The 18204-nt window shown below is 45.2% G+C and overlaps 1 long non-coding RNA gene across 1 annotated transcript in view; it reads left to right on the top strand.

Annotated features, from left to right (window-relative positions):
* The first annotated feature begins 1025 nt into the window (after nt 1–1025).
* The window catches only part of LOC119045388 (uncharacterized), a 37596-nt gene continuing 20417 nt past the window's right edge, over nt 1026–18204 (top strand). The window contains exons 1-2 of the long non-coding RNA XR_005081775.2: nt 1026–1144; nt 5055–5176. This is a non-coding gene — a long non-coding RNA (uncharacterized LOC119045388). The remainder of the gene's footprint in view (nt 1145–5054; nt 5177–18204) is intronic.

An 18204-nucleotide genomic window follows, 5' to 3' on the forward strand; every position in this document is an offset into this window, starting at 1 on the left:
ACTTGGCCCTGGGCGATTTAGGGCAGAGGGATATCGACCTGGTGTTGGTGTGTGAGAGTTAAATAGAGGAGGCAGTTGGGTGTTTGGGCTCGGAGTTGTTTGGTTTGCAGATGAAAGGCTTGCTTGCAGGCACACTGTTTACTATCTCTGAGAATTAGCTAGCCCTGGGAGAGGCAGTCTCTCCAGGATTAGCAGGGCCCTAAAATGTCAAAGCATCATAAAACACAGAACATAAAAACATGATTAATATGTGAGCCTGACTTTGAACTCCAGCAGTCTGACTCCAGAGTGCGTGTTTTTATCTGTACATCCTACTGTCTTTCATAGGGTTTTTGTGAGTCCTCAAGTGGAGTATACAGTAAACATATAATGCTTAGCACATGGCCTGGCACTTAGGGAGCGCTTTATAAATAAATCACTAGGACTATTATGCAAAGGTCTGGAAGTGGGAATGAGAACAAGGCCATTCAGGCAACTAAGCCATGGCCATGGCTTTACTAAGAAATGCTGGGGACTGTGGGGGGTGGGGAGAGATGAGGCTGGTGTGGATTGGGGAGGCCAAGTCTCCCAGGCCTTGTTAAGGAGGGTGGAATTTTCCCGAGGAAAAGGAAAGAACCACTGAAGTGTGTTAAAGAAGGTTCAAATTTGTTCTTCTTTAGAGGGCCCCTTCCTGGCTGTGGGGTAAAGAATGGATTTCCCGTAGGATAGCACTGGAGGCAGTAGTGACTGACAGAGCTGGACAAACTTGATTTCCCCAGCAGCCCCTTGGCCTTCTCAGATATCCATTAGGCCCTCTGCCTCTCCCCACTGTTCTCAGTCCCTGTGTGGTAGGGCTTTGGGTTCTGCCCTCCAGATGGGGAGCACTCAACCACCTAGGCCTACCTTAGTCAGCTCAGTTCTCTTCTTTTTTTTCCAGCTCTGCTCATTTCTTGGGCCACTGTGATTGGGTCAATGATAGGTCTGATAAGAGTGACTGTGGCTTAGCCTACTGGAAAACAAATTTGCTTTTGTGTGCAGAACTTAGATCTGAGAGGATATGAGGGCTACAGCAGCTGCAGCCACCTTGCCCCTTCAAGGGCAAAACTGGGAGCTGCTTGGGGCATGACCTGAGTCAGAAGAACAAAGCCAACCCAGTGAGAAACAGGTGAGTTCCAATGTCATCACTTGAGCCCTGGAGCTAGCCGTGCCTGAAGCCATCCACATCACATTTCAGTTTATTTTTTTTTGCCAAGCTAATTTTAGTTTCATCTCTGGCTAATGAAACCAATGAAAGTAAATAGCTCATTGCAATCAATTCCCTAATACTGACTAAATGGGGGGGGGGGCACAATCCTATTGCTATGTACTAAATGTTTATGTCCCCCCGCAAATTCTTACATTGAAATCCAATTGCCAATGTGATGGGATTAAGAGGTGGAACCTTGGGGAGGTGATTAGGTCATGAGGGTGGAGCCCTCCTGAATAGAATTGCCCTTTTAAAAGAGACCCCAGCCCTGGCTGGTGTAGCTCAGTGGATTGAGCGGGGGCTTATGAAGCAAAGGGTCACCAGTTCGATTCCCAGTCAGGGCACATGCCTGGGTTACAGGCCAGTTCCCAGCAGGGAGCATATGAGAGGCAACCATACATTGATATTTCTCTCCCTCTCTCCTTCCCTTTCCCTCTAAAGATAAATAAATAAAATTTAAAAATAAATAAATAAAAGAGACCCCAAAGAGCTGTCTTGCTCCTTCTGTTGTGCTAGGCAACAGCAAAAAGATGACCACTTATAAACTAGGAAGACGATCCTCACTAGGCACTAAATCCACTAGAGACTTGAACTTGGACTTCTCAACCTCCAGATCTGTAAGAAATAAATTTCTGCCATTTATAAGCCACCCGGTGTGTGGCAGTTTATTATAGCAGCTTGAATAGATTAAGACACAAAGACTAATAGATTAGTCTCATGCTCCATTGGTAAAAGCTGGTGCAACCTGTGCAGAGGAAAATTATGCACTAGTTATTAAAATTTAAGTGTTCATACCCTTTCACCCAGAAATTCCACATCTCGAAACATTCTATAAACTTGTACAAGCATGAGGACATAGAAAGATGCAAACACAGTGTGATTTATTAGAGCACACATTATTAATAACCCGAATGTCCATCAAAAAGAGATTGAAGCTCTAGCTGTTCATTTTGTTGGGTGTCATCCCACAAACGGAAAGGTTGCCAGTTCGATTCCTGGGCAGGGCACGTGCCTAGGTTGCAGGTTTGATCCCAGGTCAGGGTGCATATGAGAGGCAACCGACTGATGTTTTTCTCTCACATCAATGTTTCTCTCCCTCTCTTTCTCCCCGCTTCTAAAAATAAATAAACAAAACCGTTTTAAAAAGAGAATGGAAAAATGAACGATGGTATGTCTCTACAATCGGAGCAACTGAAACAACCTATGTAGCGCTGCGCACGATGGAGTGCGACAGGTTTGAAGAGATTGTGACGGCTCTGTGTAAAGGCACAGCCAGTTGCCCAGGGGAATAAAGGGAAATAAATAAGCCACAAGTGATTAGGGTGATTGGTGCGTAAGAACTTTATCAACGGTGTGTATTAGAACACACACCCAACTGTAAATCGCGTCACTTTAGAGAGTAAACTCATGGGGACATTCACAGGTTCTTCTTTACACATTTCTGTAATGTGTTATTTTTATAAGTGAGAAAAAGTGATGAGGGTTAACTATTTGTAAGAAAATGATGAAGATATAGTCTAGATACACATCTGGAGACATATCTAGGCAGTCCTTTTACACACTTATCTCTGTCCTTTTAACGCTGAGGAGAAAAAATTGTTTAAAGTGCTCTAAAAACAGTGACACCATTTAAGTGGATTAAGGAGAAGATGGGTAAATGTTTCGGCACATGTGTTCAGGTCCCTTCTCTCCCCATTCTGTACAGGTGTAAGACTTCAGTCAGACGCTACTGAGTCTTACAGTTCTCAGGAGAGCGTGAGAATCAGACCCTTCGGCATCCACAGAGCTCCAGAATTATCAGATAAAAAGCTAGAAGTTCCATCTTCTTGTTGACAAGTGTCCAAATGTTTGAAAACATGGAGAAAGTGGACTGACCTTTCCCCTTCTTCATCCAATTGTTTGGACTTTGAGCAAGAAGTGCTTTTTATATCCTATTTCGGAGTCGGATGTCTGACCTAGAAATACAGCTCCTACTAACAGAAGAGAAGTCAGAGGGAATGAATATATAGTAAGTGGAGAGGGAAGAGTGAGTGAAAAAGGAAAGCTCCCTTGGTGGCAAGTAACATTCAACTCAAACTGGCTTAGGCAACATGTATTTGAAAAGTCCACTGACATCAGGTATGGCTGAATCCAGGAGCTCAATGGTATCAAGACGCATCTTTCGTTCTTTGTTGTGAAACTTTATACAGAAAGGCTCTTCCCAAGTTTTGGCATTGGCAGTTCCAGGCTTACCTACTGTTCTCTCTTAAAACCTGCAGGAAAAAGATGCTCTATTTCCCCTGCAGTCCCATGGACTTGAATTGGTCCTGATTATTTTTGTCTGATTGGGGTCACATGGGCCAGATTCCAAGCAGTCCCTGCAGTCGGGGGATGAAGAAGACTGACTAGTGTAGGCCTGGCCCCCATGCCCATTCCTGGAGCCAGGGTGAGAGTTATGCCCACTGAATCATATAGACTGAGAGTCGGGGACTGGCAGTGTCCCCAAAAGAAAATCAGGAGAAGGTTCAAGAACAGACATACAATATAGGAACAGCCAAGTGTCTAGATGGGGCTTCAGCTCCAGTTCAAATAGTGACAAATGCTATGAAGAAAAACAAAACTGGGTGATAGGGACAAGAAAAAATATGTATTTTTGGCCCTGCCCTGGGACTACACTCTTCCCAGCTCTTGAGGCATTTGGGGGCTGAACAGGCCAATGCTTTCAACTTTTAGTTTTACCCTCTGGAGAGCCCTGAAGTGAGGGAATTCAAGATCAACATTCAGATGGTGGGGAAAGAGGCCCACACTGCAGAGCCTGCAGGGTCCTGAGCTTCCCGGGTTTGAGGGAAGCAGTGCCCTCCCAGGGTCTGGACTCTTCCATTTAGCAATCGCTCCTAGTGCCTACTCCATTTCAGGCAGCCCTCACGGAGTTCATCTCTCAGATGAGACACAAACACTGAACAATCAAACAGACACATGTCTGGGGGTGAGAAATGCTGTGACGAAAGGTGAAGCAGGGTGGGGAAATAGAAGGCGAAAAGGTGGTCAAGGAAGACCTCTCTGTTGAGGAGACATCTGAGCAAAGATTGAAGAACCGGAGCAATGGACCCAGGCAACTCCCTCGGGGAACAGAGTTCTAGGCAGAGGGAAGGGCAAGATGAAAGGCCCTGAGGCAAAAGGGCCAATGCTCTAACCAACTTTTCATTATTGGAGGAACAGCCAGGAGGCAGGTGTGGCTGGAACAGAGTGAAGGGAGGAATTCTAGGAGGTAAGATCGGAGACTGCGGCGAGGAAGGTTTCATGCTGAGGCCCCTTCTCCTGGCTGGCAGACGGCTGCCATGTTGCTGTGCACTCGCTCGATCACTTCTTTGCATGTGCTGGGTGGGAGGGGGTGCAGAGCTAGCCCCCCTCTATCTAACAAGTTACAAGGCATTATCCTGTTGTGCGGGCCCCACCCTCGTGGGCTTCTCTAACCCTAACTACCTCTCAAAGGCCCCATCGTGTGGCAGGCTTCGACACAGGAATTTGTGGAGTGGACACCTTTTGTCCATAACACCCATCTAATGAATTTTGGTTTTGTTTGAGATAGAGTTAGCTTTTGTGGCTTGTAACCAAGAGCCCTAATTGATGAGCACTTGCTCAATTTCACTTAAGTCTGTCCCTGGCTCTTACGAAAGAAAACTGGAAGGGAAAGTGGGGATAGCTCCAAGTCCCTCGTTCCCACCGCTGCAGAAACGCTCAAAGCAAATTACAGCTAACAGAAGTCATTAATGTCATCGTGATTTATGATACATCCGTGTGCTTAAGAGTTTCCTTGCTGCATAGTTTTAACTTCCTATCTCTGTCTTAGCAGGTTGCTGGTTTCTTCAATCAGGGGAGCAGTGAACAATGACCGCCTCCAGCACCGATTCATTCACAGACCCAGCCTTCCTCTCCGCCTCCTCCCCCATCAGCCCGTTGGCTGTTAGAGCTGTGAGTTTCCTGTTTACAAAGAGATATGAAATACATTAGTTGAAGAGTTCACCCCTAATGCTTTGCTGCTTCCTTCTGCTTCACAAGATGAATGTTACTTGGCCCTAGAGTTTTATTTGTCTTTGGAAGTAATGGATTAGATGATGTTTAGAAATCCGTGACAATGTAACAGATCTGTAAGGTGCTCCATTCACATTACTCATTTGTGTTTCATTTATTTATATACCTTCCTACATTCCAAAGAGGATGTGCTAAATGCGTGCTGTGCAAAAGATTTTTTTTAAATGGTAAAGTTGGGGCTAAATTAAAATTAGGGGAGAAAATAAGTTGATGGAGTCAGAGGCAAATCAGAACACAAAGCTGTCTAAACACATAGGGCTCAGAGTTGTGAGGAGCTGTTTGAGATGCCCTGAAAATCTTGTACTGAGTTTCCTGGTTGGCACTTTTGATGTGTAACTGACGGTGCCTTTAAGACTGAGAACAAACATTAGTTTAGAGCCAACCAGCTTAGAGAACAAACCAGCTTAGAGTGCACAGGTGGTTCTACTTCTTTACTTACATAGTGAGTGGTAGTTGAATAGCTGCACTTTGTTTAGACCCAGAAAACAAACTTCCTCTTAAAGTATTTTAAAACTTTTAATATTATTATTGATTTTAGAGATAGAGGAAGAAGGGGTAGGGGGAGAGAGAGACACTGATTTGTTTATCCACCCATGCATGCATTCCTTGGGTGCTTCTTGTATGTGCCCTGACCAGGAATCGAACCCACAACCGTGGCGTACGTGGACAATGCTCTAACCAACTAAGCTACCTGGCCAGGGCAACGAACATTTTTAATTCCAGGAAATGTTTTCATTTTCGATGCTCTTAAAAAACTCAAGAAACAAAATTTTAACTTTTCAAATTAGGTAAAGTTGGCCATTCTCTACAAAATAATGATTTCTTTTACAAAGAGCCCCTTGGGACACTTAAAAGATTTAAAATTTAAATAGTAATAACATGGCATGTTAAGTATTTGCTTACAGGAAGATTTCTAGTAAGGTCTGCTGAGACCTGAAGAGCTTTCTAATTCATCCTTCCGGTCCAGTATGGAAAGACCACTAACTTTAAAAATTGTATTAAAAACGCAACATAAAATTTATTACCTTAATCATTTTAAGTGTACAGTTCAGCACTGTGAAGTATATTCATGTTGTTGTGCAACAGATTTCTAGCACCTTTTCATCTTGCAAAACCAAAACTTATACCCACTAAACGATCTCCCATGTCCCTCTCCCAGTCTCCAGCGAACACCATTCTACTTTCTGTTTCTGTGATTTTTGATGACTCTAGATAGCTCATATAAGTAGGATGGTGCAATATTCGTCTTTCTGGGACTGGCTTATCTCACTTAGTATCATTTCTTCAAGGTTCAACCGGGTTGTAGCATGTGAATAACATGTCATTGTTTGTTTATACCACATTTCTTTATCCATTTATTCACCTGCAGACCTCTTGGTTGCTCCCCCATCTTCGGTATTGTGAATAATGCTGCAATGAACATAGGCGTGTGAAAATCTCTTTGAGGTCCTGCTTTGAATTCTTTTGGGTATATATCCAGAAGTGGAATTGTTGAATCATGTGATAATTCTATTTTTAATTTTTTGAGGAAACTCCACACTGCTTTCTACGGTGGCTGTACCATTTTACATTCCCACAGACAGTGCACAAGAGTTCTAATTTTTTCACATCCTTGCCCACAGTTGTTGTTTTCTGCAAGATCGTTAACTTTTGAGGAACAAGGGAACAGAGACTGGTGTACTTAAAATATTTTGTCTCATCGCAGGCACCTCAGCACTTCAGCATTTTGTGTACCTTCTCAAGGTATCCCCAACTTTTATTTTTAGCAAAATGATGCATTTATGGTATAATGTCCACAGATTGGGAAGATCTAAAGTTATCTGTAGCTTCCAGATGGCATGATTATCTGTAGCAAGGAATCATCTACTCCAGAAATAGCGGGTGATTACACAGCAAGGTGATAGGAGCCGGTCACTTTCCTGTGTACCAGCAATGAGCAACTGGAATCTGAAATTAAAAACACAAAACTACTTACACAAGAACCTCCCTCCAACCCCCAAAAAAACTTAGGTATAAAATCTAACAAAAGTATACAAGATCTATATGAGGAAAACTACAAAACTCTGATGAAAGAAATCAAAGAACAAAATAAATGCATAGGTAATTCATGTTCATGGACTGAAAAACTCAGTGTCAAGTTGTCATTTCCTCCCAGCTGGATCTTTAATTGCATTAAATCCCAATCAATATCCCCACAACTTACTGGGTGAATTGCAGCTAACTGAGTTTACATGGGGAGGCAAAAGGCCTGGAGCAGCCGACACAATATTGGGGGAGAACAAAGTCAGAGGACTGACATTACCCAACTTCAGTACTTACTTTAATGGTACAGTCACCAATATCATATGGTATTGATGAAAAATAATAGATTGATGGAACAGGATAGAGAGCTCAGAATTAGATCCTCAAAAATCGAGTCAACTTATCTTTTACAAAGAAACAAAGGCCATTTAGTAAAGAAAGGGTAGTTTTTTTTCCACAAAGGATGCTGGAACAACTGAACATCCATGTGCAATAAAAACGAATCTAGGTACAGACCTTATGCCTTTCGCAAAAATGAACTCAAAATGGATCATAAAGCTAAATGCAAAATGTGAAACTTCTAGGAGGTAATGTAGGAGAAAATCTAGGTGACAATGGCTTTGTCAATGAGTTTTAGACACAACACCAAAAACACAAACCATGGAAGAAAATATTGAGAAGGTGATCTTTATTGAAACTAAAACTCCCTTTGTGAAATACACAGTTAAGAGAATGAAACAAGCAGCCACAGGCTGGGAGAAAATCTTTTCAAAACACATATTTGATAAAGAACTGTACCAAAACATACAAAGAACACTTAAAACTCAACAATCAGAAAACAAGCAACCCAATTAAAAAGTGGGCAACAGATCTGGACAGGCCCTCACCAGAGAAGATACACACAGAGCAAATGAGCACGTGAAAAGCTCTGTATCATATGTCGTTAGGGAATTGCAAGTTAAAACCACAATGAGACACTGCTATGCACCTATTAAAATGGCTCAAATCCCAAACACTGATGACTCTACGTGCTGGACGTGAAGCCACAGGAAATCCCCATTCATTGCTAATGGAAATTCGAAATGTCTCAGCTAATTTGAAAGACAGTTTGGCAGTTTCTTATGAAGCAAAAGGTAGCATAAGACTTAGCAATTGCATTCTTCCGATTGCATGTGCATTTACCCAAATGAGTTGAAAACTCATATCCACACAGAAGCCTGCACATGGGTGTTTGAATCAGCAGCTTTGTTCATAATCGCCAAATATTGGAAGCAACCAAGACATCCTTCAACAGGTGACTGGATACACAAATAGCGGTGCATCCAGACGGTGGATTATTATTACTCAGGCTGGAAGGAAATGAGCTATCAAGCCAAGAAAAGACATGAAGAACCTTAAATGCATGTTGCAGAGTGAAAGAGGTCTTTCTAGATATCAACATTATGCCTTTCACAAACATGAACTCAAAATGGATCGTAAAAGGCTGCTTACTGTATGATTCTAGCTATAGGTCATTCTGGAAAAGGCAAAACTATAGAGACAGTAAAAAGGTCAGTGGTTGTCAGGGGTTCAGGGAGTATGGAAGTGGGAAGGGGTGAATAAGTGGAGCACATGGAATATTTAAGGCAATGAATCTATTTATAGGATACTATAATGGTGCATACTGAGATCATGCCCTTCCATTCTAAATGAAAGTTTTGCTGGGTAGAGCAATCTTGGTTGTAGGTCTTTAGATTTCATGACTTGGAATATTTCTTTCCAGCCCCTCCTTGCCTGTAAGGTCTCTTTTGAGAAATCTGCTGACAGCCTGATGGGGACTCCTTTGTAGGTGATTGTCCCCTTAGCTCTTGCTGCTTCCAGGATTCTTTCCTTCATTTTAATTTTGGCTAATGTAATTATGATATGCCTTGGTGTGTTTCTTCTTGAGTCCAACTTTTTTGGTACTCTCTGGGCTTCTTGGATTTCTTGGAAGTCTGTTTCCTTTGCCAGATTGGGGAAATTTTCTTTTATTATTTGTTCAAATAGTTTTTCCACTGGTGGTTGTGTCTTTCCCCCTTCTGGTACCCCTATAATTCGGATGTTGGAGCGTTTAAAGATGTCCTGGAGGTTCCTAAGACTCTCCTCATTTCTTTGAATTCTTGCTCCTTGACTCTTTTCTGTTTGTCCATTATTTGCTTTCTTCTGGTCCACTGCATTGATTTGAGTCCCAGTTTCCTTTTCATCTCTATGGGATTCCTGTGGAATTCCATTCATTTCCCTTAATTTAGCCTCCATATGTTTCTCTAATTTGTGGCTGTAATCCACCAGATCTGTGAGGAAGGTGATGACCAGTGTTTTAAACTGTGCGTCTGAGAGTTTTGCTATTTCTTCGTCATTTAGATTTATCTCTGGGGCTTTGAGTTCTGCCTGCGCCATTTTTGGTCTGTTCTGGCCCTTTAAGTGGGACAAGCGGCGCCTTGGATTCCCAGGTCGCTGGGTTGTGACGCTGTATGTGGGGGCGTGGTCAGAGCGGGAAATGGCGCGCCGCCGCCGGGCGGGTCCAACCGCTCACTCCCTCACTCGCGCGCAACCAGGCAACCACAGTCAACTCGTTGCCACCGCCTCCCCACTGTGTCGCTCCCCCGGTGGGCTGCTCGGTGGCTCACTAGGTCCAATCCTGGGTTTGGAACCCGCGCGACTGGATTCGCGCGTCTGGATTCCGCGCCAGGTCCGACCGAGCCCTCCTTTGTAAGTCCTCACCCGACGCCGGCGTCAGGACGCGGGTGAAGTGTGCATGCCCTTGTTAAAGCCCATAGAGCTATACAACACGAAGAGTGAGCCCTGCTATAAACTCTGAACTTGGCCCCCAGAGGCCCACTTTCAATGTTTTAGCAGCTTCCCCTGTCATTTATGTCTCTCTCTCTCTACGATTTTACTTCTGATTTTCTGTGACTCCATTTTAGGCATTCTCTATTAACTTCCTATTACAGCAGATGACGTTTTTAACCTTCTTAAGTCATCAACAACCACGATTCTCCCCTTTTCATCTTCATGATGTGATAAATATGAGAATTTTGGGTTAAATCTACTTGCAGTTTGTACATTATTCAGAATATGCAAATGCACAACACTGTTGTTCTGTTGCCCTTCTTGAACAACTTTTTGTTTCATTTTTTGTCTGTGTTTCTATTTGTCTCATTTGCTTAGTTGCTTTTGTGTTTTTAAAAAATGCCCATGTCAACAATTCCTGTCATTCTTCCAAAATGACAAATCTTAAACCCATCCTGTGTTTGGAGAATTCCCCCTTATGAGACTTGTGGGAAGCAGAAATCCACTGCAGGAGAGGAAGATTCTAGATGCTTGCTTTCCCCAGTGTCTTGGGCCTAGGGCATGGGTACTCGGCTTGGGCTCCACCCATCAGATGCAATGCACACATCTAAGACTTCGAATAGACAGATAATAACCGGAGAAGCAGGAAATGCAAGGAGGTTTCTGCAGTAGAAGAAGTTGCAGTGGGGCTGCAGTGAGCCATGCCCAGAGACCCAGCAACGTCAGCTGCAGTGCCCGAATCTTGGGGGCAGCAGCAGCATCACCCTCACCTGACCTGCTAATGGCCTGGTTTCGGGAGTTATTTCGAGTTGGATAGCTGTGAACGAAGTTCTCCAGCCCTTTTGAGACTTTGTGGCCACCTAATATCCTTTTTAAAATTCCCCTTTCTGCTTAAGTCAACTATAGCTGGTTTCTCTCACCCTCTGATCAGAGCAGCTCTCAAGACATGGCCAACTGCCTGGGCACATGACCTGGAGCTTTAAGGCTCTTTCTGCACCATCTTGAAATTCTTGAACAAGATCTTCATTTTCATTTTGCACTGGGCCCTGTAAATTATGCAAGCCTCTCTGGTTATATGGAGTCAACAATGTGTGAATTCCCTATTCTTCAGGAGACCTTGGTCCTGGAGCCCTCTTCTGTCCTGTGCACATCTGGACTGAGCTCTGCACAGCTGTCATCCGGAGCCTTCCCTTCGCCATCAGCTTGTGAGTTTCCCTCACCTTTCTCCTGGGCTGGAGCCACTGCTTCCTGTGTTTTTCTCTCATGTGGGAGGAGTACATCATCCATCACTCTCCAGCTATGATTCCAGCATGATCTATAGCTGGAATCATATAGTAAACAGCCTTTCAGAAAGACCTCTTTCACTCTGCAACATGCATTTAAGGTTCTTCATGTCTTTTCTTGGCTTGATAGCTCATTTCCTTTCAGCCTGAATAATAATCCACTGTCTGGATGCACCGCTATTTGTGTATCCAGTCACCTGTTGAAGGACATCTCGGTTGCTTCCAATGTTTGGTGATTATGAACAAAGCTGCTAATATAAACACCCATGTGCGGGGGTTTGTGTGCACATAAGGAGCACTTTTTCTTGTGTTCTTCTCTCACATGGGAGGAGCACATCATCCATTACACTCTAAGAAAAAGTGCATGGGGGGGAACATTTTTGAGCGGGTCAGTATCTAGAATTGTGTTCATCCTGTCTCACACCTGACTGATAGATGGGCTCAGTGTAGAACTCAACGCTAACAATATTCTTCACCCAGTATTCTGAAGGCTCTGTTCCTTTGCCTTCTAGCTTCTAATGTTATTATGAAGGCCATTCCCATTCCCAAGTCTTTAAATGTGGCATGTTTTTGGTTTTTATTTTCTCAATTTCTTTCTCCCTCTCTCTCTCTCCCTACCTCTGAAAGCTTTTTCACCTCTAGGCCAGTGCCCACAGAATTCCTGAGGATCTTCCTCCAACATCAAAACATATTTCTTCATATTCCATTGGGTTCACACTAGAAATAATAATGGCAGAATCCCTTTCTTTCTTTCTTTCTTTCTTTCTTTCTTTCTTTCTTTCTTTCTTTCTTTCTTTCTTTCTCTCTCTCTCTCTTTCTTTCTTTCTTCCTATAAATTGTTTACTGAACACTTGCAAGTGCTGGACAGGCTGCTAAGCCCTGGGTTTACAGTGGTCAAGAAGACAGACAGGACCCCTGCCCTTAGTGGAACTTGTGCTATGGAATTAGATCAAACAATTGCATATTTGGGAACTCGAAGAAAAGAGGGAGTTGTGATAGTAAAGTGTGAGGGTGGTCAAGGACAGTCTAAGATCTGAAGAATGGGAGCGAGTCAGCCACGTGAAGGGCAGGATAGAATGCTCCAGGTAGGAGATTCTAAAGGTGCCAAGGTTCTTGTGCCAGCTTGTCAGGGTTCCCTGATTGGGATCCCTACTACTGCCTGAATCTCACCTCTCACTCCCTTTTAGCCCCTCTGGCCTCCTTGTTGCTCCTTGAACATACCAGGCACGGCCCAGCCTCAGGGCCTTTGCACTTGCGATCCCCACTACTGAGAGTGCTCCTTCTCCATGCCTTTGCACGTACGGCCTGTTCCCTTACCCCCTTCAAGTGTCCAATGTCACTGTCTCATTGAGACCATCCCTGGTTACTATGTTGAAAATTGTAAACTCACTCCCAATACCTCTGATCTCCTCTCTGAGCTTTCTTTTTCATTAGTACTGATTCCCATTTGACATACATTTATGTATTTATTTGTCTTGTTTATATGTCTTCCCTCACTAAAATGTAAGCCTCCCAAGGGCAAGGACTTGTGTGCATTTTGTTGCTTGTTGTATCTTCAATGCCAGGAACAATGTCTAGTGCACAGAAGGTGCTAGATAAATACATTTTGAGTAAAAGGATGGCTCTGCGTGAGGAAGAGCTTGGTATATCGGGGCAACAGTACAATGCCAGTGAGTGGGACAGAGCGAGCAGGTGGGCCAGGGCAGGAGAGGCGGACAGAGGTCAGACTCACTGGCCTGGTGCAGTGAAGAAAAGAGAATAGTTTATCCTAAGAGTTATTAGAAGACCTTCCCAGGGTTTCAGGCAAGGGGGTGACATTATGGAATCTGAGTTTTTGAAAGGGTTGCTGTGGCTGTCCTATAAAGGTAGAAATGGGGACTAAAACTGAGCACACCAGTTAGGTGACGACTGCAAAGTGGGCAGAAGAGGATGGTGGCTGAGACCGAGCTGAAGGCAGTGCAGCCGGAGAAAGTGAACAGACTTCGGATTTGACAAGAAACCTGCACTCAGCCCTGTGACAGGACCTTTGCTACAAACTGGGTGTGGGTCTCTTTTTGTGAGAGCTTCCTTCAACTTTCATGTCTGGTGTGGTGGTTCGTGTTTCAGCCAGACTCCAAGAGGATTTAGAGGAAGACACATTAGATCCCACCTGCACCCAGAAATTATGACCAAGAACTCGAGTGTTTTTTGCCCTAGCCTTCCAGGTCCTTGACCCGGGATTTATTCCTTTCTGTACTTGACTCATGGCTGATCCTGCCTCCTTAGCATGCCCTGCCTCTGTCATCTCTCCTCCACCCCAAGGAAGGGACTCTTCCTTGTCCTCTGCTAATGTGTTCCCAGTTCACCTGGTACGAGGGCAGAACTCTGCTTAGTGTTCCTAATTGTATTTATTGATTGGTTTGCCTGTCTTCCCAAACAGACGGTGCATTTCTTCAGGGCTAGGGCCTTGTCTGCTCATTATCGTGCCCTGGTCTTGTCTACAGTAAAAGACTGTTGAATTTGATGGCAATAGCCACACTAGCCATGCCCTGAGACAGCCCAATGGCAAATGTCCTCACCGTGGGATGAGAAGAGCTGGCTTGTCTTTATCAGCCTCAGCTCTTAGTCTGGCCAGGGACAGACACCCCTTCCAGACCCTTCTCCACATGAGGCAGAGACTCCCCGGGTGCAAAGGTCTGTGAGGGTTCTCCGCAATGAGCGCAGAGATTGGCTCGCCTACGCCTAGGAAAGGATTCTGGAGTTGTCTCCAAATAAGGTGGAAGGATGAGCTGCCAGAAAGGAAAGGACCCCATGAAGCTGACAACACGAGCTGCTGACCGACCGGATGGCAGCCTGATCGGCCCCGAGCGCAGCTCTTCTTTCCCAACAGGGACCTGGTGGTGCCAACCCCTCTTAGGGCCAGTGTACAACAGGTGTCAGGATGCAGCCCACCTGAGACCCTAAGGGGGAAAGGGTTCTTAATTCATTAGCAAGCATGGTCTACTAATGTCAGAAGTGAAGTGTGGATTCTGACTTTCCAAATAGTGTGAAAACAATATGGAGAACAGGCCATCAGAAGTCTCCATGGGCCAGGTGTCACTAGAAAAGCATCTGTTCAACCTGTTCGGTAAAGTGTATCAGTTGTCTATTGCTGTGTAACAAATTACCCCCCCCCCCAAAAAAAAACAGCAGCTGAAAAATAACACGTTATCTCACAGTTTCTCTGGTCAGGAAAACTGGGAGTGGCTCAGCTGGGTGGCTTTTCTCAGAATCTCTGATGAGGTTGTGGTCAAGTTGTTGGCTGGGGCCACAGGCATCAGAGGCTTGACAGGGGCTGGAGCATCTGTGCCCAGGACAGCTTGCTCACGTGGACACTGGCAAGAAGCATCCAGTTCTTCTCCACGTACCCTTCCAGGATATTTGACATGGCAGCCGTTTCTGCAGAGCGAGTGATCCAAGACCAAGATTAAGGTGGAAGCCTTGGTGACTTTTATGACCTAGTCTTGAGGGTTGCACCCTGTCACTGCCATTTTCCTCTGTCAGATAGAAGTTAGTCAGTATGTTCAGATGACAGTCAGGCGGAAGGAAATGAGGGTCAGAATTTACCTGTGACTCTTGAAAGGAGTGTCAAAGTCCCAGGTAAATTTTAACACCCTCATATAGTCCAGAAGAAACAAGAAAATGGAAAATCTTGAGGCTGCAAAAATGTCTGTTGCCCTTAGTTCGGCCAAGGGGGATTTGGCATAAAGAAGAGAGTCCCAGACGGAGAGAGATGGCAGGCTTGTTCATTAGTTCACACATCATTCATTCCTCCGTTCCTTCAACGTCTATTCGCTGGACACCTTCTGTGTGCAGTTGGAAACTGGACTACATGCCAGAGGGCTCATAAAGAGGCACAATCATGATAAAGGTGAAAATTGCTAACCTTTATGCTTACTGTGTCCCCAGTATAGCAGAGTTTTAGATATAATTATCTCATTCAATCCTCCCGATGACCCTTGGAGGTGGTTACTGCTGTCATTTCCCACTTCACAAATGACAAACTTGGACTTGGAGAGTCCATACTGTCAAGGGGTGGAAACCATAATTTGGCCAAAGGACTCTGATCTCTAAGCCCTTCTGCTTCCACCACTACCCTGTAGTAATGATGGTCGTGTGTATTTTCCTAATTTAGTTGTGTGTTCCTGTTATCTAGCCAAGGGTTCTAAGGCTCGGAGAGGTTGTGTGACTTACTCACTCGTGTTTTGGCAGAGCCGGAATGCAAAGCCAGTTTCTGAGAGTTCCAAGCCTGTATTCTTTCCTTGACACTTGCTTAAAACACAGTCCCTCTGTTCCACTTCCTGCAGAAACTGAGCAAAGGTGGAAAAGGGCCCCAGGGAATGGCGAGTGGTATGGGAAGTGGGAACATTATCGCCGAGGCCTGGAAGCTTTTATAAGCACAGCTCTCCCCTGGTTGGTGGAAGAACAACGCGTCGGAACCTCTCTGGAGGCCACTGTGAAGATGCGATGGAATTCCTGGTGTGCCTGACGAGGTGTCGCTGCGCCAAGGCCATCAGCCAGCTGGCCCTCCCAGAGACGGCCCCTCTGGGGTCTGCCCTGCAGCCCCTTCTGCTCAGTGAGGAATGACGTCAGACATAGCTGGTCGTTGCAGAGCCCTCACTGAGCATCAGGCGCATTGCTCAGGTGGTCTGCACATTTACTCAGGGCATCTGTGTGGCCAGAGGCAAACGGACACCACTGATCATCCCCATTGCACAGAGGAGGAGCCCGAGGCAGAGAAAAGGTGTCTTGTCTGAGTCTGCGCAGACATCCAGCCTTGAAGTGGGCTGACAGGTTTGGAGAGCTGGGAAGCCGTAATGGTTCAAACCTGGGGGCCTGGAGTTAGCAGGTCCGGAGGTAGAAGTCCTGATTTCACGGGCCCTGGCCCTTGTGGGCCGCTCCCTTCCATGAAAATATTGAACCTATTTTATAACCATGTTATAAATTTTTTATGTTTATAAAATTTATAAGATGAATCTAATCCAGATTGAAGTCATTATTGTATAGTCATTATCATTATCATTATAGTAATTTTTTCTTGATTTAAAAGTAAGTGAAAATTAAAACAATTCTGTGGCCCCCTAAAAGTACTGTGAGTCCTACATGCATGCCTCCCGTGCCAAGTGGAAAAGTCGCCAGGTCTGGGCGTGCGTCCTGACTTGCGGACGGCGTCGTAGCCTCGGCCGAGTTCCTTTACCTCTCTGCACCTCACTTTCCTTCCCTGAGATATGAGAATAAATGTTCCAATGGACTGTACACAGTGATAACCACGATGAAATGAAGTAATGCAGGTAAAACGCTCAGTGTAGCGCCCACCCTAAAGGAAAATGCTCAATAAATGTGAGCGGGCATTTTTATATCTGAGTGACTTAGCCTGGTCCCCCAGTTAGCAAGTGACAGGGCTGGGCGTGCACCCCAGGTTCATCTGACTATAATACCCCTGACCTTAACCTTCTCAGTGAGGGGAGAATAAATGACAGAACAGCCAGAGCTGAGAATTGTGCTTCAGTGAATCGGTCCCATGAATAAAATGTAGTCAATGGATTGTGTACTTCCTAGGATAAGTTTTTGGAAAAAATATGTTCTGGCACAATATATGTAGCATGGAATTTTACCATTTTTAGGTCAAATTCGGTGGCATCGAGTGTGTTCACGTTTCTGTGCACCCATCACCACTATTCGTCTCCAGAAAGCGTCCTCGTCCCAAACAACCTCTGCACCTGTTTGGCATTAACTCCCCCAACTCCTGGTAGCTGCCACTCTACTCTCCGTCCCTGCGAACTTACATCATTTAAGTTTTCTAGGATAATCCTGACTCCCAAAGTCTGTCCCATTTTTCGCATGCAGGAGGAGAAAGACAGGTTTTCTTTACCCCGGTTCATATGAACAACACTTGTAATGGCAAAGGTGTGGGTTTTTCCACGCCAAACGCTTCTCCAGTTCTCACCAGATGCCGACTGGGCTTCCCTCATTCAAGTCTGACACCACCCGCCCCGAGTCGGCGCAGAACCCACAGGTTAAAGGCTCAGTTCCCCAAGACCCTAGGACAATGGCTAACCATGCCATTGTAAAATAATCCAGTTTTACTAGTGGGAAACACAGACAGGGCAGCCTGCTGTTCTGCCCAAGTTCTCTCAGCTCATGAATGGTGGGTGGAGCAGGTCAGGGTGCCAAGCAGGGCTGTTTCGCGTATCCCGCACGCACGTCTGCATGGTGCTGAAGGCACATGGAAGTGGGGACTTCCTTAGGCAAGTCTGTGGGTCTCTGCCAACGGCTCAGCTTCATGCTGGATGGCTCGCAAACAGACTCTTAATGAGCGCTTTGCTCCTTTGTGACAAAGGTCATTAAAGATGCGCCACTGAGGAATTGTGTTCTCTTGTCTCGAGAGCGATGGAGGAGATTTTGAGCAGCCTGGGTGGTAATGCCAGGTGCTAGAACCTTCCCTAATACAGACTTTGGCCGTGGCTCCCCAACATCCATCACTGCCCTTTCCCAGTAACAGCAGTGAGAGCCAGGAAAGCCACGCCAGCTCCAGGCCTCCGATTAGTCTGTGCAGTCAGGTCAGTCCCATGCCCTTTGACTTTGATGGGCTCAGGACGACAGGTCTAGGCCTCTATGGGTCCACGAGACATTTGAGATGTTTGCCGGGTTCTTGGTTCTGTTGAATGTGAACTAGGAACATTCCATGGGATGTTTTCTTGCAGCCATGAAGAAGCTTACCCAAGAGCTAAGACAATACACGTGAAGATGGACAGAGAAAGACCCCCGAGTCCTGAT

The sequence above is a fragment of the Artibeus jamaicensis genome, unplaced genomic scaffold (assembly GCF_021234435.1).
Source record: "Artibeus jamaicensis isolate MK-2021 breed Jamaican fruit bat unplaced genomic scaffold, CSHL_Jam_final scaffold_847, whole genome shotgun sequence".
In the NCBI taxonomy this organism is placed as follows: Eukaryota; Metazoa; Chordata; class Mammalia; order Chiroptera; family Phyllostomidae; genus Artibeus; species Artibeus jamaicensis.